A 22,763-nucleotide genomic window follows, 5' to 3' on the forward strand; every position below is an offset into this window, starting at 1 on the left:
TATTACAGAACTTTAAAAGAAAAGCAGAATTTAAAACAAGCATTGTTATATGGAATTAATGATACATGAATAATTAAGCAGTCACCTAAGACACATAGCCACACCCTATGAATACCAAGAAAGTGGTACAATTTTAAAACCATGATAAATATGGATTAATGAACCATTCCTGGTTTTTACTTAAACCCTGATGTACTCTTGGGAACTTTACCACCTACCACAGTGTTGGCTTCCATTTTGCTTCCTTTTATTAGGATTGTTATATTGTTTATGGAAAAATTTACATTTTTCTGTAGGATATTACTACAGTTCATATTGGGAACAGTGGCTTTGTCAGCAAAACATCTATGACTATTTCTACTGTATCTTGCATATATCCATGTAAATGTAAACACTAAGATAAGATGTTGGGGTTCTTTCCCTTCATTTTTAAATAGTCTCAATTCCTTCCTAATATGTATGAATGTCCTTTTCTTTCTTTTTCGCTATCAAAATGATACCAGAGTGGGGCTGATGGATGAGGTTTATGAATTGACTTGACTTTTGTAGGAAAAGAAAATAATCTCTGATGAATACTATTTCATAAAAGCCCCACAGTTGAAAAAATACCTTTGCCTCTCGGGTATGAACCTGGAAACTGATATTTTAGAGTTTAACCATGTCATGCCCATTTATGTACACAGAACATGTCTCAAGATTTATATTTTTAACAGTATAATGCAGACAGTTGAACCGATTCTGATAGTATGTAAGGTCATAGGATTTAGATATTTATATGTAAATAAACTAAACTGGTCTAGGTATTGAATTTGAAAATCACAGATTTTTTTTAATCATAGAGAGAGAATAAAAGTGAGGAGCTGAAAGGGCATGTAGGAGAGTGAGTATTTAAAGCTTAAGAAGTTACATCCAGTAAAAGATGAGGAAAATGTATATGAAGGAGATGTTATTGGCAACAGGCATTCAATGATGGCTAGGACTTTTACACAGTGATTGGGCATTCAAGTGGAATATTTCTAAATAAAGAAAATTATGAGAAAACAACACAAGCTCAGAAATATTAAGGGATTCAAGGAGAAACAGTCTGACTTAATGATTGAGTTTTGAAGGAGAGTAATAGGACATGACATAAAAGAATCATATGAACCATCGGGTGGAAGGTCAAGCACACCAGGCTGAGCACTGGGTTCTCAACTTGGAAAATACAGGGCAGGTACAAATTGAGTTTTAAGGGGAACTTAAATACATGTCATAGACAAATTACCCCTCTAAGCACAAAATCCTGAACATTTTCTATGGAGCGTTCCAGAACAGAAGCATCCATGAGTTATAACTGAAGCAACAGCTTGGCTATGGTCTTTAAAATTTTGACCCCATTGTGGGTCAAATAAACATATCATTTCATTGTGAGATAATCAGTGACAGTGGTCACCGGTGGCATCAGCTTCTCTTTAAAGCACACACTGAGCTTAGAGCAGGAAAGTAGAAACTGCTGTAAACGGCAAGCATCCTTTGTTTATCCAACAACACAATTCCCTGAACATCCTCTCTTAGCGATCCATTTGGGGAAAGAGACAAAAATACTCAAATTCAAGAGTTCTAAGAAAAAGTACCTAAGGATTTTTATTTCAGTGAATTACAGCAACCACATGATAATTTGGCCCTATCTCATTTGTGCTGCTTACATTGTTTATCATAGGCTTATGCTCAGGATGGAAAACAATTCTTTAGTATTCAAAAATGTATCATGTATTTCCTAACATCCTACAAATCCCTCAGGAGGGGGTGGGGGGAAACAGGCTGATAATTTGTAAAGTTTGTTTTAAATAGTAACTTGCCACAGAGCTAGAAAAGACATTATTTCCAATCCTATATCTTTACCTTATCACAGATCTCCAGAGAAATCATTTACCCACCATTGATGGCTTGTAGATTAGGGAAGAGACAGTAATGACTTGAGGCACAGCATCAAGAATGTATCTCTGAACAGTGAAATAATCAACAGTAAAAGAGAAAAATAGCAAAATAATATGCCTGACCAACATGTCAGTCGTGTCCAACTCTTTGCAACCCCATGGATTATACAGTCCATGGAATTCCTAGGCGAGAATACTGGAATGGGTAGCTGTTCCCTTCTCCAGGGGATCTTCTCAACCCAGGGATCGAACCCAAGTCTCCCACATTGCAGGTGGATTCTTTACCAGCTGAGCCAGAAGGGAAGCCACTAAAAGAGAAAAATGGTAAAACAACATGAAATAATTAACACAGTAAAATTTTTAGTGGGGAAAATATTCAAGAAGGTCATGTACTGTACACATATGTAGAATCTAGTTTCCATAATAAATTCCTTATTCTATATCACTTATATCAATGTCATTCTAATGAAACTCTTATACACAATTTTCAATAACTATTTTTATGAAAACATTTCTGTAACAGAAAATCTTTGAAAGATATGAGTCAAAAAATAAGAATCACCAGAATCAAAAAAAAGAGCAACAGCTATTACCTGAGACCTGGGTATTGAACAAAACTTGACACCAAAATTATAACATCTATTACACATTCATCTTCTCAGGTCACCTTTCTACTCAAGCTATTACTGCTGCAGCCTGTTGACCAGCATCTGCTTCGGTGCAACAGGAATACCATTCAGAACTTCTCTGCAGATGCTTTCTCACTCTCATGAACTTGCACAAGCACAGAAACAGGAGTGAGTTAATCTTTTTGGGCAACACTTGTCAAGGGGTTATCTATGAATTGGAGTTATCCTATGAATGAATGCTCTTCTAATCTGTCATTATGGTGGAGAATTCTGAGGTGCATTCTACAAAGCTCTTTAGAAAGTCACCAGCAGGGTAAAATCCATTTATCCTCACTGGTAAGCAGCTCAACATTTCAACTCTACATGAACTGTCCCTCCTCTCTGTTATGTTCCTCACAATGGCTTTCCTTTGCTTAGGAATTTTAAGATTCCTAAGCAAAAAAATTTTTTAATTTTAATTTTAAAATTAAAATCTTTGCATCCAAGGTATTTTCTTAGGCTCCACTTTTGAGGGCACCCAGCTTAAGAGAATTGGTTATAGATGTGGTCCTACCAGGAATACCTTAAAGAGGAAATTCTGGAACCAGGTCTTGATTTATACCAGAGTCAACAAAGACCTCATGACGAGGGGTGGTATGGAGGTAATAACCCCAACGTGCAGTTGTTTTACAAGGACCATTTATTTCACCGGTGGTAAACTTGATAAAGTACAGGTAGAAAGTGAAGCATTGGTTGGTTAGCAGTGGTACTTGAATGAGAAGGGGAAACTGATTATCAATGATGCAGATTGGCTACCTGTTGGTTATAGCTTGTAAGCTACAAAGGGAACTTAGTTTTAGCCTAAGTATCCTTTGCCAAAGTCAGGATTTTGATAGAGAAACAATGAGATGCTGAGTCCTGGGACAGTGATATTTGGGTGAATAAACCTGAAACCTCAGAATATCCTGCATGAGATGAGTGCTTTCCAAGGTGGTATCTGTGCTCCTAAAAACCTCCCCCCATCTATCTAGTTAGTTATGGATCACCTCCAGGTGAATAAAGTGGGTAGCAACTGAGCAGAGCTCACCTAAGCTGATAAGTTCTTTCTCTGCCATGAGGAAGACACTGCTGCTGCTGCTGCTAAGTCGCGTCAGTCGTGTCTGACTCTGTGCGACCCCATAGACGGCAGCCCACCAGGCTCCCCCGTCCCTGGGATTCTCCAGGCAAGAACACTGGAGTGGGTTGCCATTTCCTTCTCCAATGCATAAAAGTGAAAAGTGAAAGTGAAGTCACTCAGTTGTGTCCGACTCTTAGCGACTCCATGGACTGCAGCCCACCAAACTCCTCCATCCATGGGATTTTCCAGGTGAGAGCACTGGAGTGGGGTGCCATTGCCTTCTCCGGAGGAAGACACTACTCATTTACTAAAGAGTTTTGGGATCTGTAAACAAGTGAACACATGCTGTATAAAGTCTTGAAAATGTTGGATCAGAGAGGGACACCTGCCAGGGTGGATAGAGGAGAGTTTATTGACATGGATGTATACTCTTCTGATCTGAGATAGAACATCCTGTCAATGATACCTGATCTCTTCCTAATATGCTGCTGGAATAGTTTCATGTGGACACAGTGGAGGCTACCATGAGGGACAGAAAATTTAAAAGCCTCACAGACAGGGGTGGGGGATATTACAGTACATTTAATACATAAGACTGGGAGCTGTGTTACCTAACCATGTTCTCCTGGAGTGAAACAAGAATGCTTCATTTGCTAAAGTCATAGGAAAGCAGGTTAATTAGTGAAGCTAGACATTAACATCTTTGAGATATAATAACTGGCTTCTTTATGTTGGAGCTGACAGAAGGCAATGGTGCTGTGAAACTACGCTTTCCAATATCAGTATATATAATAGGATTTTAGGTCAGAAGCTAGGGGTGGTAGTTAACTAATCAAGAAAAAGTGAAGGTAATTACCCATAAATGTAAGACAGGAGAACTAACCAGGTTGCTTTGACCTGTAGAGATCTTTGACAATGGCTAAGTCAGACTTTATTTTTTGGGGCTCCAAAATCACTGCAGATGGTGACTGCAGCCATGAAATTAAAAGACGCTTACTCCTTGGAAGAAAAGTTATGACCAACCTAGATAGCATATTAAAAAGCAGAGACATTACTTTGCCAACAAAGGTCCTGTCTAGTCAAGGCTATGGTTTTTCCAGTGGTCATGTATGGATGTAAGAGTTGGACTGTGAAGAAAGCTGAGCGCTGAAGAATTGATGCTTTTGAACTGTGGTGTTGGAGAAGACACTTGAAAGTCTCTTGGACTGCAAGGAGATCCAACCAGTCCATTCTGAAGGAGATCAGCCCTGGGATTTCTTTGGAAGGAATGATGCTAACACTGAAACTCCAGTACTTTGGCAACCTCATGCGAAGAGTTGACTCATTGGAAAAGACTCTGATGCTGGGAGGGATTGGTTGCAAAGAGTCGGAGAGACGACTGAGCGACTGGACTGAACTGAAGTGACCTTAGGGGCTTCCCTGGTGGCTCTGTGGTAGAGAATCTGCCTGCAGTGCAGGAGACACAAGAGATGTAGGTTTGATCCCTGGGTTGGGAAAATCCCCTGGAGAAGAAAATGGCAACTGACTCCAGTATTCTTCCCTAGGAAATCCCATGGACAGAAGAGCCTGAGAGGCCACAGTCCATGGGGTCGCAGAAGAGTTGGACACAACTTAGCAACAACAACAAACAGTGACCTAGGGATGAGATATATTATTTGGCTTAGAGAAGCAGCAAGTAAAGATAGAACTGATCTTCAAATTGAAGAGGTCAGTCACAGATATTGTAAACAATGATCCATTGGTCAGTTTCCAGATCTAAATCAATGATCAAACCTAAAATGTTTTCAGTGAAGGAGAAACCAGGCCTCCAAAACATAAAACTATGGGTATACATTAATGAGGGAGAAAGCAATGGCACCCCACTCCAGTACTCTTGCCTGGCAAATCCCATGGACGGAGGAGCCTGGTAGGCTGCAGTCCATGGGGTCACTAAGAGTCGGACACAGCTGAGCGACTTCACTTTCACTTTTGACTTTCATGCTTTGGAGAAGGAAATGGCAACCCACTCCAGTATTCTTGTCTGGAGAATCCCAGAGATGGCAGAACCTGGTGGGCTGCTGTCTATGGGGTCACACAGAGTCAGACACGACTGAAACGACTTAGCAGCAGCAGCAGCAGCATACATTAATGAGGAAATTGGAATACCCAGGCCACCTAAAAGCTTTTGGGTGTCATTTCTGAACTGATTCTGTTATCAGCAGAATCAAAACTCTGTTATGTTGAGAATGAAAGTGAATGGAGACCTGATGATCAATGGGGTTCTGGCACACACAGCTCTCAGTCACTCCAAAATGTCTATGTATTCATTATGTGATTATTTTTCTGACTGTATACTTGGGATGGATAAATTGTAACTAGAGAAAAAGACTGTGAACACTTTCTTAGTTGTCATTATGAGCCATTAAGTTGGACAAAGCCAAATAGAAATGCCTGAAACCCTCCTCTCCCTCCACCACACAAGTAAAATCAAAAGGAATGAATTAAAAACATTAATGCCCCCATCAAAAAATAAAAGATCTGGTGGGCAGTGTGTTCCTAAAATTCATTTAATTCCCAGTGTGGGCACTGAAAAATATCAAATTATGCTAGATAATCATGGAATATCATAAACAGAACTTCAACAACAGCTGGTGTGCCAACATATGATATGGATACTCAAACTGTTTAGTCTCTAAGTCATGTCTGACTCTTTGTGACGCCATGGACTGTAGCCCGCCAAACTTCTCTGTCCATGGGATTTTCCAGGCAAGAATACTGGAGTGGGTTGCCATTTCCTTCTCCAGGGGATCTTCCTGACCCAGGGATTGAACCTGCATCTCCTGCATTGGTAGGTGGATTCTTTACCACTATGCCACCAGGGAAGCCATGGATACAGATACAGAAATGTAACACAGTCTCTGGCACTGTGTGTGGCTATTAATCAAAGTTAAGAATTGCTGAGAGAAGACATCAGTGAAAGAATTAAAAAGTCAAGCTCCGGAGAGATGATAGTTGCAATGATGACAGGCAACAAATTATTCATCTTCAAATACAAAAAGACTATGTATCAAAAATACAGGCTAGTCAATTGGAGAATGGACAAAACTAACTGGGCAGTGTCTTTACAAAAATCGAATATCCAAATGGCAATGATATCCAACTGGCAACTTAAATTCATTTGTTATCTAGGAAATACAAATAAGATCACAATGGGATACTTCTAATCAACAGTATCAAAGTGAATGAAAAGAAAGAATAGTGTTGGAGAGCCCTGCCTCAAATGAAATTCTCATGTATATGTTTTAGTGGTGGTGGTGGTTTAGTCGCTAAGTCCTGTCTGACTTGTTGTAACCCCATAGAATATAGCCTGCAAAGCTCCTCTGTCCATGGGATTTTCAGGCAAGAATACTGGAGTGGATTGTCATTTCCTACTCTAGGGGATCTTCGCAACCCAGGGATTGAATCCGGGTCTCTTGTACTGCAGGCAGATTCTTTACCAACTGAACCACCAGGGAAGCCCCATGTGTTTGTCTTAGATGTAAATTGTGATTTCATGGGAGGACTGTTTGACAGCATAGAGTTGTATATCTGCAAACCTTATCACCTAGTGATTTCTCTCCTAGGTTCATACAAAAGAAAAATTCCTATAAATATTTAACAAAAGACAGGCACAAGAGTCTTTTAGAAGTGCTATGAATAACAGCCTCAAATTGAAGACCCACATGTGCATAGATGCTTGGCTGAATAAACTGTAATGGAGTCCTATGGAGCAGTAGGAATAAATAATTTATAGCTACATACAGTGACACGGATGAATCTCACAAATATAATGTTGAGCAAAAGAGGACAGATACAAAGATGTACTGAAAAAGGCAGAACCAATCCACAGTGTTAGATGCCAAGAGCGTGGGTATCCCCCTTGAAAACAGTTGATTTCTTTCTTGCCCCGGTGCTGGTTATCAGCGTATGTCCACTCTGAAGTCACCAATATCCAAACTTCTGACTGGCTTACTTTCCCTACTTTATACTGTGTTCCTTATGTGGAAAGGACAGCAGTACACATGCACTGTCTTGCCCCAGAGATGTGTTTATTTCTCTGTTTCTGCTTCAACATACTCAGCAGGGGTTTCTGCCATTCTGTTATCCAGCAGATCACCACCCTGGTCATGAGACTGTTATTTTCATTGTCATTGTACTAACCAGGAAGTGGTACTCTGGGTACCTTAGTAAGACTAAGACACACTGCAGAAGGTGGGAGATAAGGCTCACCAAGGCTAAAGCACCTGCCACAACAACCCTCAATTCTCGATTGTATGATTCCTGTATACCTATCTCCTCTAAGGGGCTTCCCAGGTAGCTCAGTGGTAAAGAATCCACCTGCGAATGTGGGAGACATGGTTCTGATTCCTGGGTCAGGAAGATCCCCTGGAGGAGGATATGGCAACCCACTCCAGTATTCTCGCCTGGAGAATCCCATGGACAGAGGAGCCTGGTGGGCTACAGTCCATGGGGTTGCAAACAGTCAGACACAACTTAACAACAACAATCTCCTCTAAGGTACAGAGTGGTTTCTTGAACTTTGGCAGGACTTAAAAAGAAAAAAATTACTGGAGTACAGTTGCTTTACAAGGTTGTACTAGTTTCCACTGTACAGCAAAGTGAAATCAACTACTTGTATACATATATCCCCTCTTTTTCGGATTTCCTTCCCATTTAGGGGTGTGGTGGTGATGGATTAGCCACTAAGTAGAGTTTGACTCTTGATCTTAAGGACTGTAGCCCGCCAGACTGCTCTGTACATGGGATTCCCCAGACAAGAATACTGGAGTGGGTTGCCATTTCCTCCTCCAGGGGATCTTCCCATTCCAGGGATTGAACCTGGGTTTCCTACATTGTAGGCAGATTCTTACCACTGTGCCAACAAGGAAGCCCATTTAGGAGTGCAAACTTCCTTTAAGCCTGCTGGGTTTCTTTAGACTCTGGAGGTGGCGTCTGTCACATATGGGATGCTAAGCCCATGCACTGACCAGTTGATGCAGACATCCCTTAGCAAGAAAGGGTTCTGCAGCACAAATTTCCTCTCCACTCATGCCATGTGAGCTCACAGATCTGGTATTGTTAGAGGTAGCCCAGGAAAGAAGTACTGAGTGACATCTGCAGTAATCAACAAGGAGGGTCACAGAGCAGACTCTTTAGGCACTGAAGCTGGGTCTTGCCTTCCCTTGGGGGGAACTACTCACTATTATAAACACAGCTGTTGGGGCTTCCCTGGTGGCTCAGTGGTAAGGAATCTGCCTGCCAATGTACTAGCTATTGTAAACAGTGCTGCGATGAACAACGGGATACATGTTTCTTTTTCAATTTTGGTTTCCTCGGGGTATATGCTTAGGAGTGGGATTGCTGGGTCATATGGTGATTTTATTTCTAGTTTTTACCATCTTCCATAGTGGCTGTATCGATTTACATTCCCACTAACAGTGCAAGAGCATTCCCTTTTCTCCACATTCTCTCCAGAATTTATTGTTTGTAGACATTTTGATGAGGGCCATTTTGACTGGTGTGAAGTGGTGTCTTGTAGGTTTGATTTGCATTTCTCTAATAACGAGTGACACTGAGCATCTTTTCATCTGTTAGCCATCTGTATGTCTTCTTTGGAGAAATATCTGTTTAGGTCTTTTTCCCACTTTTTCATTAGGTTGTTTGTTTTTCTGGCATTGAGTTGTATGAGCTGCTTGTATGTTTTGGAAATTAATCCTTTGTCAGTTGTTTCATTTGCTATTATTTTCTTCCATTCTGAGGGACACAGGTTCGTTCCCTGGCCCAGGAAGATCCCCTTTGCCCTGGAGTAAGTAAACCTGTGCCCCACAACTACTGAGTCTGTGCTCTAGAGCCCAGGAGTGCTGAGAGCCTGTGCTCTGCAACAAGCCTCTGCAGTGAGAATCCTGTGCATGGCAACTAAAGAGTCACCCCACTCACCACATCTAGAGAAAGGCCATTCAGCAGTGAAGACCCAGCACAGCCAATTAAAAAAAAAATAGCTGTTGGTGTGGCACTGGCCCCTGTTAGGGTGGAACACCTGACCATGGCATAAGGTCAGGCTAAGCAGCCAGACTGGTCCATCCTGATCTGCTTCTTCTGAGTCCATCAGGCAGCCCAGGGTAGCTGCAGCAGCAATCCATGGAGCACTGACTGTGATGTCTGTGGATTTGACCTTGAGAAGGTCCAGAAGGCAAACCTATGCTGAACAGATGACTTTGATTCACCTCCTTCTGCTACCTCAATGCTCAGTTTACATTTGTAGCTTTTAAAGGGCTTCTCCATAAAAAACTCATAGATGGTATTGTTCATAAACTCACTGTGTTACCATCACTCACTGCAGTGATTGTGCCTTGCATTTATTCTGCCACACAACAGGCCTGTCAAATGTTTTCTTACTGGCAATGGTTAAGGGAAATAACACCTTCAGTGAGCAGAGGAGTTGGCTGTGTACTTGGAAGTTCACTTTACAGGAGGAGGAGATGCCTGAGCTACGGATGGGCACGGCTTCCTGAACAAATGGTTTCAAGGTTTAGTTAGGAACCAGGAAGAAGCAAGGTTAGAAGACTGCAGACAAAGAAGTTTGGGAAACAGGTGAAGTGTGTGGATCTCTTGGAGTGACATAAAGAGTCTTTATCTTTGGGTCTCTTTTCCACTATAACCAGATCATCTGCCCCATTGTGGAGGAAGTGTCTAAAACAGATGGACAGGATTCTCCCAGCAGAGGTCAGCTACCTTCTCTTTCCCAACCAGAACAGTTTTGTATAAAGGACCTGCACACATTAAGAGCGTTGGCCTGATCTCAGATTCCTAAAGATAAGGGAGCTGGGCTGAGGGCCCCGGCTCAGTCTCAGGAGGGGAAGGTATAGGAGTGCTTCTTCTCAGTGACTTAGGGGAGCTGTACAAGCAGAGTGAGACAACTGGAGACATCATCTGTGGAATGCATCTCATCATTTCCACACCCTGGTGTGAGTCCAGCCTTGCACAGTCCTTATAGTATGACAGACACTCTGACAGTTGCAGTTCACAAACTCTAGGCAAGAAGCAGAAAAGGAGAAACAAGACTGTACAATGTACTTTCAGACTGCATGGGTGTCTTTTGTGAACTGACCCAAGGAGCATGGGGACCTATATATCTGTACCTTTCTCTTAAAATATCTATTTATCTACCAAGAGGTATTCAGTGACTTCATTTCATTCTAGCCTAGATTTATTGATGCTCATAAATGTTCATTTAGGAAGAAAAATAATCTTACCTAAGGCCTCTGCATGGAGCAAGAATGAAAGGCTCAAATGGAGGAATAGATGGTGTGACAGCTGAATGGGAAAGAGACGGTAATTACTGCCCACCGCTGTGCCTTGTGGACTGTGATGAGCCCTGAGTGCCCGCTGAATAGAAGGAATCTCTTCCTGTTCCAGGGGAAGAATGACTCACGATTAGGATGGTGCCTCTTTTTTCTTCTTAACAAAGCAGACAATGCACCTGGGGAGGCAGGGAGAAGGGTGCTGTCACCATAGAAGCACAAATCATTGTGCAGCCTTGAGGGTAACGACATTCTCCATCTCTTCCTTCCTTTCTCCATTATTGACTAAAATAGTATCATCTTTGGCTTCTTGTGTGTGCTCTTGTATTACGCCGTGTGCATAGTGATAATAGTCATTAAATTCCTCCATTTCCAATCACGAGAGAAAAAATATTTCACACAGGGACTTCTCCTTATTTCCATTGGGCAACACATATCAGAACATAGAGAGGAAATCATTGATTTATAGAGTATGTTCCAGATATCTGGCTGGTATAACACATGCCAAGGGAAACTCTGCATAAGAGTGGGGAATCAACAACTTCCCCAAAGACAAAGCTATTTAACTCATAAAGCTCCTGAATCATTTTAGTGGCTCATTCATAGAGGAAATAGAGAAAAATGATTATAGATGGTGACAATGAAAACTAACATTAGTGATGAACTTTCTTTATGTCAGACACTTGAAACAGTATCCTATTTAATTACAGAAAGTGATGCCATTTCCCCATTTTATAAGTGTGAATGTTAGACATGAGTTATTACTAACTTGCCAAGGTCACTTCAAGCTTGAAAAAAGCTAAGCTTGATATTAAAACCTAATTATGTCCAATTCAGATTTTTTTTTCTACTCTATCTTTTCAGGAAAGCCAAGAATTGGATGTTGCCTGAGGTTTCTTGATAAAAGTGGAAGTGTTAATCCCTCAGTCATATCCGACTCTGCAACCCCATGCACTATAGCCTTCCAAGCACTTCTGTCCTTGGAATTCTCCAGGCAAAAGTACTGGAGTGGGTAACCATTCCCTTCTCCAGGGGATCTTCCCAACCCAGGGATTGAACCTGGGTCTCCTGCATTGGCAGGTGGATTCTTTACCACTGAGCCACCAGGGAAGCCCAACAACAGTTCATGAAAAAGATCCCAAGCTCAGTAAGACACCTCTTAAATTCACACACACACACACACACATAAACCCAGACCATTATTATTAGGACTCAGACTTGTTCCTGGGGACTTGAAGTGTGTAGCCAGGATGGCAGGGGAGAAGCAGAGAGCAACTCTGAGTTTCCTTAAGGGTGAACGGCAGGCACCTGATAGCTTTTGTGTACAAAATAAAAGTCTGAGGGTTGGGTTTCTGTGTCATTAACAAAGATGTTTCAGATCATCTTATTTACAGTCCACTTCAATGAGTTTCATGACTTTAATCAGGCTCAAGAAAATCTCTGAATTTTGGATTACTTCCTCTGTATTATTATTTTATCAAAAGATACATCTAAAAAATCACATGGGTGGAAAAACCTGGGTTTATTTGTTCATATTTGCCCCTCAAATTAAGAACTATACTCCAATGAAAAGAACAACAACTCCTAAGGAATATTTTAAACAAGAAAAGGCAGAGTTGATGTCTTGCCCCAGCCTCCCTCCCCATTATCATTTTTCTAGCAGTTTAACTGTGATTATCTGTTGGGTGATCAAGGATTTCACTATTGCATTCTGTTTTTCCATGAATGTTAATCAAAAGGAAGAGACAATTACTTAGTCACTATACAGAAAATATGCCCTTCCAAGCACAATCTTACAGCCTAGCATGTGTGAATGACATCAATGATGCCCATGATGCTATTCTTTTCTTTTGGCTCATGGGAAAGTGATGGGAATATATAAACTCATTTCCATGAACTAGCAGATAGTTAAAATATTCTAGATGTCAGTGCCTCCCCTGAAGAAAAAGATGACAGCTCAATACTCCTCTAATTTGCTAAGTAACACTTGCTGTATTTGCTGTGGCCACATGTTCTGTGAGAAGGAAACTACCCATTTTTAAGAGCATAATGGCATTACATATTTTCACAATTATTTCAGTCAAAATATAATACCAAAATACTTTAGGAAAACTCATTTTCTCTTTTCTCAAAGTTAGCCAGAGGCACACTACCAACTTATACATTTTAAAATTATTTTTAAGGAATGAAAAGTTTTCATTTACTCACCTTAAAACAAATTCTTTCTTTTTATTAATAGAGACACCAAACATCTTGCTGATGAAAATGGCAACATAATTTATATACCAAATTTAAGGTTGCCTTAATAAATCATAGGGGATCAATAAGGTTTTATTGCATATGAGAAAATTCAAGGTATCACATTAATATTATACATATTCACACACCCATCATTTTACTGATAGTTCTTATTTTGGACAAATATATATGATTTTTCATAGCTTATTTGCATACATTCATAATTTGAGTGAATTTTCAAACTCTGGTTATTTGCAGAGAAAGAGCTTTCATAAAAAAAAAAATGAATTTGTCCAAAATTAAGAATGTGAAAAAAGAGATGATTAATGTCTGTGTGAGAAGCATTTTTAACAAAACATCTCAATTTTTTTTTTAGAATAGACTGTCTTTGCCTTCACAATATATTCAGGCAGGTATGAAAAAAGAGAACACACATTATTTAAATAACTTCAATTATTTAATTTCCCATTTGCATTTTAATATAAAATTTTGACTACACCACCTGAGACTTTTTATAAGGCCAGAATTTAAATATTAAAGTAATTAAGTACTGAGAAAATTGGGAAAGTTTTCTCCGATCTATTAATAATTGTGTTTGTCACCAACCATGGAACCCAAGTATATCATACTAGGAAGAAGAAAAGTACTTCCGGTCATAAAAAGTTCCCTAAATTCTGTAATGTGGTCTCAAATTTGAATATAGGATAATAAACATTTTGTATCCTAGTCCTCATTCTAAGCAAAAGAAAAACAATTACAATGGATTCAATGCTATATTCTTTCCTTTCTCACAGAGGCAGAAATTCAGAAGTTAAGAAAATTGTTAGGTAAATTAATTCCTAGGATGGTTCTTAATACACTTGTGTAACCTTCAATGTACTTGACATTAAGGTGATTACCAAATTTTGTATTTATTTATCCTACATACAGTCTGGGGAGGTGTGTACATACTGGGACTAGGTTACAACTTTGCATTGCTATAAAATATATCTGGCTGATGTACTCTATTTTTATCAATCCATTTTTTTGCAATTAATTGTTTCATAATAAATTTCATAACATACTGAACTTCCTGAATATGGAGGTAGCTGCTGCTGCTACTGCTGCTGCTAAGTCACTTCAGTTGTGTCCGACCCTGTGCGACCCCATAGATGGCAGCCCACCAGGCTCCCCCGTCCCTGGGATTGGAGTGGGTTGTCATTTCCTTCTCCAATGCATGAAAGTGAAAGGTGAAAGTGAAGTCGCTCAGTCATGTGCGACTCTTAGCGACCCCGTGGACTGCAGCCTACCAGGCTCCTCTGTCCATGGGATTCTCCAGGCAAGAGTACTGGAGTAGGGTGCCATTGCCTTCTCTGATATGGAGGTAGAGTACATGTAAATTCAGAAAAGGCTATGAAAAGTATTAGACTATATATAATTGGCCTTTTAATATATTTGCTTTCTTTTTGAAGATAAAACAATTGTATGGATGACTTTTTGGGGACTCCTTTTTCCATTATGAAAGTCACATGATGAAACTCACAGCTGTTTATATCCCAGCTGGCAGAGCAGACACCCTATGCAGAGATGCACATGTTTCAGTGCACCTGAGCTCCACATTTGCAAAACCAGGCAGCCAATTTAACAGAGCTTTTTAATTGTACTTATCTGAAAGCCAATAGGGATTATAAAAATGCATGCATTTCCAGTGGCACAATCTAAATAGTGCTAAGAGGGAGTATTAACTTGTAAATAAATCCATTGGATTTAAGACAAATTGTAATTAGTGTTTAGGTTCTAAATTTGTCAAAACCAATGACTTTGAGAACAAAAAATGGGGAAAAAGTACCATTGTTAGGGCTGTGATCTTAGTACGTATTTTTCCACAATGTAATTTTCTCATTATGATAGTTTTTAATATATGTTGCACTAAACTCTTATAAGAAGTCAATGATCCAGGAAGTGTATTAGGTACTAAGCACTTTAAGAGGAGAAAAACATAATTCTTTCCTAAAGAGGTCTAGAAACTAATAGAGACAAGTAAAGATACGTAAATATTGTCATTTTAGGACAGAGTTTCTCAAACCCAGTATTGTCAACAATTAGAGCCAGACAATATTTTGTCATGAGGTCTGTTCAGTGCATGGGAGGATATGAAGCAGCATGTTTAGCATGCATTTGTTACATTCCAGAATTTACACTCCCCTAATCAACACAACCCCTAATTTTTCATAATACTGACAAATATGCCCTAGGGGCAAAAGTCACCCCTAATTTGAGAATAATTGTGCAAGTTATTAAGTGCACAATTAGACATGTATGGAAGTTTAACCATACTACTAAGTGATAAACTCTGGTGTGTATTGTGGGGCGAGGATGGGGGGTGGTAGGCTGTAAATAAAAAGAGACATTAGAGTTGTCTTCATGGAACAGAGCATCTTTTCTGAGCAGCTTCCTGAATTATAACTAGGAGAGTGTTCAAGTCAGCCAGGATGAGGGGAGGCCAAGACAGGGAAGAGATGGCGTGTGAAATACAAAGACCTGAATGAGCGTCAAGGGTTTAGGAAAGAACACAAAATGTTTTGTTGGTGAAGGATCATATTAAAGACCAAAGCCTTTCTAGGAAACTGGGCAAACAGAACCCATTTGGTGATGGAGAGGAATAAATAGCGATCATTTTCATAAGGAAGTAATTTGTTCAGTTTTTGGTTGAACAATACATAACTGGCTGTGGTGTGGAGAAAGAATTGGAGGGAGACAGCCTGTAGGTAAGGCTGGAGCTTCGCTGTCTGTAGGCAAGCAGACAGGAGGATATGGATTACAAGAGAAGGAACAGGTACAGAGAAGAGTGTCTACACCTGAGTAAAATTAGGTTTGTTGTTCATTTGCTGAGTCGTCTCTGATTTTTTGAGACCCCATGGACTGCAGCACACCCGGCCTCTCTCTGTCCCTATCTCCCAGAGTTCACCCAAGTTCATGTCCATTGAATTCCATCTCATCCTCTGCCACCCTCTTCTCCTTTTGCCTTCAATCTTTCCCAGTATAATTGGGAGAATATATTAAAGTGACTTTTTGGTTACTGAACATAAGTGGGTGAAGTTACATGAAGTAGAAAATAGCTTGAATTTTTTGGGCTGAGTCATGTAGGTGATGCTTTCAGGGCTCACCCGTAACCTTTGGCAACATGAGTATGCTGACTCCTAACAGTGAGCACCTGAGTCTCTTCCAGAGGTCTCCCCTCTGTCTCTGGGAACCTGCTTGACGGCACTCATGCACAGCCAGATGGCCAGGGAATTTACACGTGTCCTGAGGTGGACTTTAATCAATAACCACCAGGTACGAGAGGGCAAGTATTCTAATTCCCTTGCATCTGAGCAGGGAACTCTGATATGTGGTCTGCATCATCTCTGGAGCTTCCTTGTAGGATTAAACCAAAGTTACTACCCAGTGTGGTTTTCCCAGGTGGTTCAGTGGTAAAGAATCTGCCTGCCAATGCAGAAAATGCAGGTTTGATCCCTGGAGAAGGGGAAGGCTACTCACTCCAGTATTCTTGCCTGGAAAATCCCATGGACAGAGAAGCTTGGTGGGCTACAGTCCATGGGGTCACAAAAGAGTCAGACATGACTTAGTGACTAAACAACAACTATCTATTGTAATTGATATTTCATACCTTCTTAGCTGCCATATTTTCTGATACCTTTTTAAAATATAAATATAGTTGCTAGTCTTTCCTGAACACAGCTGTTAGCTAATAAATTATGTTAACGCTAGTCCTCGTATCGAGATCTTCTGACAAAAAAAAAAAAAACTTTTTTGTATATTTCAGGTACCTATGGGATATTAGAGGTGACCAGTCATCATCTGGATATCTGGAAATTGAGGTCTGATTAAAGTTTTTCCTTATATAGGTATGGAGGAAACATTATTTTTAGTGCTGTTATAGTCTCCTAATATTTATACTACTATATATTCATTAATTTTTGCTCAAGTCTTTCCATATGTAGAATGAGACAGTATCAAATAAAGGTGAAAATGTGTTCTGCTATTATCACCCATTTTAACAAGAGGTGCATTGTGAAATTAATATCCTATCATTTCCAGGACATGTTTTCTCCAAATGGGATGACCCATTTGCCATTTGAGTTGATACTTTCTAACGCTGCCATTTATGCCTTTATTTGCTTGTTCCCATATTCATACATTCATCTGTAGTAAGCAGCTTTGACTGTCAGTAAAGAAGCAGGCTCTGTGGTAATCACTGGGAAATAATCATGCATTAAAGAATGGCTTTTCCACATGAAAAGTGACCATGACACATAGTAGCTGATAGCCACATGCTCCTATCAATTAGTAAAAGATGCATTATTTGCCATATTCTGCCTTGGAATATTAAGAGATTACAAAACATAATCATTATTAAAAGCAGAGCATGACTACAGATATATTAGACAATCTTGTTTACACATGCAAAAACTATGGAAAACCTAAACACTAAGAAGATAGAGTCAACCAGTTAAAGTCTCAGTAGTTTTGCAGTTGAAGTCTCTCAGGAGAGACACTTGAGTCTGTCATATGATTTAGCCAGAACTACACATTCTAGTAAAGTAATGCTCAAAATTCTCCAAGCCCGGCTTCAGCAGTATGTGAACTGTGAACTTCCAGATGTTCAAGCTGGTTTTAGAAAAGGTGGAGGAACCAGAGATCAAATTGCCAGCATCCGCTGGATCATTAAAAAAGCAAGAGAGTTCCAGAAAAACATCTATTTCTGCTTTATTGACTATGCCAAAGCCTTTGACTGTGTGGATCACAATAAACTGTGGAAAATTCTGAAAGAGATGGGAACACCAGACCACCTGATCTGCCTCTTGAGAAACCTATATGCAGGTCAGGAAGCAACAGTTAGAACTGGATATGGAACAACAGACTGGTTCCAAATAGGAAAAGGAGTACATCAAGGCTATATATTGTCACCCTGCTTAATTAACTTATATGCAGAGTACATCACAAGAAACGTTGGGCTGGAAGAAGCACAAGCTGGAATCAAGATTGCCGGGAGAAATATCAATAACCTCAGATATGCAGATGACAGCACCCTTATGGCAGAAAGTGAAGAGGAACTAAAAAAGCCTCTTGATGAAAGTGAAAGAGGAGAGTGAAAAAGTGGGCTTAAAGCTCAACATTCAGAAAATGAAGATCGTGACATCTGGTCCCACCACTTCATGGGAAATAGATGGGGAAACAGTGGAAACAGTGTCAGACTTTATTTTTCTGGGCTCCAAAATCACTGCAGATGGTGACTGCAGCCATGAAATTAAAAGATGCTTACTCCTTGGAAGGAAAGTTATGACCAACCTAGATAGCATATTCAAAAGCAGAGACATTACTTTGCCAACAAAGGTCCATCCAGTCAAGGCTATGGTTTTTCCAGGGGTCATGTATGGATGTGAGAGTTGGACTGTGAAGAAAGCTGAGTGCCGAAGAATTGATGCTTTTGAACTGTGGTGTTGGAGAAGACTCTTGAGAGTCCCTTGGACTGCAAGGAGTTTCAACCAGTCCATTCTAAAGGAGATCAGTCCTGGGTGTTCATTGGAAGGACTGATGCTGAGGCTGAAACTCCAGTACTTTGGCCACCTCATGCAAAGAGTTTACTCATTGGAAAAGACTCTGAGGCTGAGAGGGATTGGGGGCAGGAGAAGGGGATGACAAAGGATGAGATGGCTGGATGGCATCACTGACTCGATGGACATGAATTTGAGTAGACTCCAGGAGTTGAGATGGACAGGGAGGCCTGGCGTGCTGCAATTCATGGGGTTGCAAAGAGTCAGACATGACTGAGAGACTGAACTGAAATGACATGGGAATGTACAGTTATGGGCTACCCAAGTTTTTCTGATAAAAATTGAGGATAAATAAAAAGAACTATGATCCCCACTATGCTGTATGTTCCTCTTGCTGAATCCTCAACTCTCCCCAGAACTCTATTTTTCATTAGTCTCCCACTAAGTGTTCTTTTAATTGAATAATTGCACTTAATCAAAAAGAGAATTCCAGAGAAATTTCTTCTTCATTGACTACGCCAAAGCCTTTGACTATGTGGATCACAAAAAACTGGAAAATTCTTAAAGAGATGGGAACACCAGACCACCTTACATGCCTCCTACAAAACCTGTATACAGGTCAAGAAGCAACAGTTAGAACTGGACATGGAGCAATGAACTGGTTCAAAATTGGGAAAGGAGTACATCAAGGCTGTATATTGTCACCCTGTTTATTTAACTTATATGCAGAGTACATCAAGCAAAATGTAAGACTGGATGAAGCACAAAGTGGAAACAAGATTGCAGGGAGAAATATCAATAACCTCACATATGCAGATGACACCACCCTTATGGAAGAAAGTGAAAAGGAACTATAGAGCCCCTTGATGAAGGTGAAAGAGGAGAGTGAAAAAGCTGGTTTAAAACTCAACATTCATAAAACGAAGGTCATGGCATCCGGTCCCATCACTTCATTGCAAATAGATGGGGAAACAATGGAAACAGTGACAGATTTTTATTTACTTGGGCTCCAAAATCACTGCAGATGGTGACTGCAGCCATGAAATTAAAAGATGGTTTCTCATTGGAAGAAAAGTTATGACCAACCTAGATACCATATTAAAAAGTAGAGACAGTATTTTGCCAACAGAAGTCCATCTAGTCAAAGCTATGGTTTTTCCAGTGGTCATGTATGGATGTGAGAGTTGGACCATAAAGAAGACTGAAGGCTGAAGAACTGATACTTTTAAACTGTGGTTGGAGAAGATTCTTCAGAGTCCCTTGGACTGCAAGGAGATCTAACCAGTTGATCCTAAAAAGAAATCAATCCTGAATATTCAATAGAAGGACTGATGCTGAAGATAAATCTCCAATACTTTGGCCATCTGATGCAAAGACCTGACTCATTAGAAAATACCCTGATGCTGGGAAAGATTGAAGACAGGAGGAGAAGGGGATGACAGAGGACAAGATTGTTGGATGGCATCATGGACTCAATGGACATGAGTTTGAGCAAGCTCTGGGAGATTGTGATGGACAGGGAAGCCTGGCATGCTACAGTTCATGAGGTCTCAGAGTCAGACATGATCAAGCGACTGAACAACAGCAACAACAGCAATCAAAATACTGTTCCAAGCCAATGAAATATTTTATCCCCAAATTAGACATGAAGTGATATTCAAACAGTCCTAGGAGACTGGCACACAATTCAATCGTAGCGACATATACCATGTTACAGCATTGATTTCCTGAAAGTTGGCTTGTACTGAGTAAAGTTCTAAGAAAATAAAATAGTGCATGTGACTTTTGCCTATTTTAGATTTTGCACATGGAGGGAAGAGTGGTCCAGGCCTTATGCTTCATTCTGTTTACAAAGACAGACAAAGGACTAGGAGTCAAAAACCCTGGTTTTTTAGTTGTTCAGACTCTCCCTACCATGTCTTTGTATATTTTTAAACTTTTATTTTTGACTTTATTTCAGCATTTTAAACAGGGGAAACAACACTGAAGCTCAGTTCCGAATTTGAGAGTTTAAGGTGTTTTCAATTCAACTCTGGCATACGCATATTAGATACAGCACTCTGTCTAACTTAGATGCAGTTAAAAAAATTATTTTGAGCAGTAAAATGTCTTCAAATGTGTCTATTTTAAGAAATCATAGCACTAAAAATATGTATTTCTCATCAGATTGTCACAGAATTTCTCTAAGGATATAAACTTGATTTTTAATGAATGAAAAAGAGGAAGGAAGTAGGAATTACTAACAGAAAATACAAAGGGCAGTGGAGAAACAGAACATGTTTTTAAACAGTTTTGTTCAAATATCTTGGTGTCAACAAACATTGTTTTTAACAAGTTGTAGCTAGCCTAGCTGTGGATAACCACAAAATGATTTCCAGAACTTCCATTTCAGCTGACTAAAGAGTCACTGAATTGCTAAAGGCAAAACATGTATTTTTGTTCCTGATGTTGTATCAGCCTATATGTCTTGCTGTCCTGATCTACTCTCTCCCAAAAGAACAAAGAATCTGGCAAGAAAAATCGGAAGCTATCAAGAGAAATGTGTGCATCTTACATGACATGACATATGCCTTTGGCCACGCTTCTCACATCATCTGAGATGAACACACTCTGAACTGACACCTTGGGTAGTTGTTTCATATATCTGCTTTTCTTAATTTTATGAAATTATTTACCATTTTAAAATTTTAATACATGTATTCTGTCCTAAGCTAAATAGTAGGACATTATAGACAAAAGATGTCATATATAAGTAATTTTTATCCTTGTAGCTAATCAATATTTTTAATTAAGGTTATTTATAATTCAAAGACTATCTCAGAAATACAACAGAATTTGACAGAATTAGAGCATGCATTCATTCAAATAATACCATTTATATGAATAAGATGTATCTCTCAGACAGGAAGAAGACATCTCTTTCAACCACTAAAACCATGAAACTTAGTTGGACACCTGGCTTACAGGCCTTCCATGATGTAAGGAGAAACTGTTCCCTTATCATTGGTAAACTTTGCATCAATTTGTTGTGGAGGTGGCTCAACTGTTATCCCTGGTGTTAGTATTTTCCTTCAAACTTTGTATTTAAAAAAAAAAAAATTCTGGAAAAATAAAGATTCCACCATTCTGGAAAAACAATATAAATAGTGACATTCTTCTACATTGATTACACTTCCTATTCTTAACTGATAAGATAATCTATCTGCTAGTTACATAGAGAAGAGGACATGTATCCTATAGGCATATAACATAAGAGTGTTTCGGGAAATCCACAGTAATTATGTCAACTCTAGAGTTAGTTTACAAAATGGACATTTGGGAGAGAGTAAACTATATCATACCATTTCTGTCCTTTATCAAGCCCATCTTTGCATGAAATGTTCCCTTGGTATCTCTCATTTTCTTGAAGAGATCTCTAGTCTTTCCCATTGTGTTGTTTTCCTCTATTTCATTGCACTGATTGCTGAGGAAGGCTTTCTTATCTCTTCTTGATATTCTTTGGAACTCTGCATTCAGACGCTTATATCTTTCCTTTTTTCCTTTGCTTTTCGCTTCCCTGGTGGCTCAGAGGTTAAAGAGTCTGCCTCCAATGCGGGAGACCTGGATTTAATCCCTGGGTCAGGAAGATCCCCTGGAGAAGGAAAGGCTAAACCACTCCAGTATTCTTGCCTGGAGAATCCCATGGACGGAGAAGCCTGGTAGGCTACAGTCCATGGGGTCGCAGAGAGTCGGACATGACTGAGCGACTTTACCTTCCTTCTCTTCTTTTCACAGCTATTTGTAAGGCCTCCCCAGACAGCCATTTTGCTTTTTTGCATTTCTTTCCCATGGGGATGGTTTTGATCCCTGTCTCCTGTACAATGTCATGAACCTCAGTCCATAGTTCATCAAGCACTCTATCTATCAGATCTAGGCCCTAAAATCTATTTATCACTTCCACTGTATAATCATAAGGGATTTGATTTAGGTCATATCTGAATGGTCTAGTGGTTTTCCCTACTTTTGTCAATTTAAGTCTGAATTTGTCA

The 22,763-nt window shown here is 39.8% G+C and overlaps 1 long non-coding RNA gene across 1 annotated transcript in view; it reads right to left on the minus strand.

Moving 5' to 3' along the window:
• Positions 1-2,167: 2,167 nt before the first annotated feature.
• LOC123331183 overlaps positions 2,168-22,763 on the minus strand; it is an 89,482-nt gene continuing 68,886 nt past the window's right edge. Inside the window, exons 3-4 of the long non-coding RNA XR_006547701.2 lie at positions 10,913-11,139; positions 2,168-2,224 (exon numbers count right to left, since the gene is read on the minus strand). This is a non-coding gene — a long non-coding RNA (uncharacterized LOC123331183). The remainder of the gene's footprint in view (positions 2,225-10,912; positions 11,140-22,763) is intronic.

Source organism: Bubalus bubalis, chromosome 22 (assembly GCF_019923935.1).
Source record: "Bubalus bubalis isolate 160015118507 breed Murrah chromosome 22, NDDB_SH_1, whole genome shotgun sequence".
Taxonomy (NCBI): domain Eukaryota; kingdom Metazoa; phylum Chordata; class Mammalia; order Artiodactyla; family Bovidae; genus Bubalus; species Bubalus bubalis.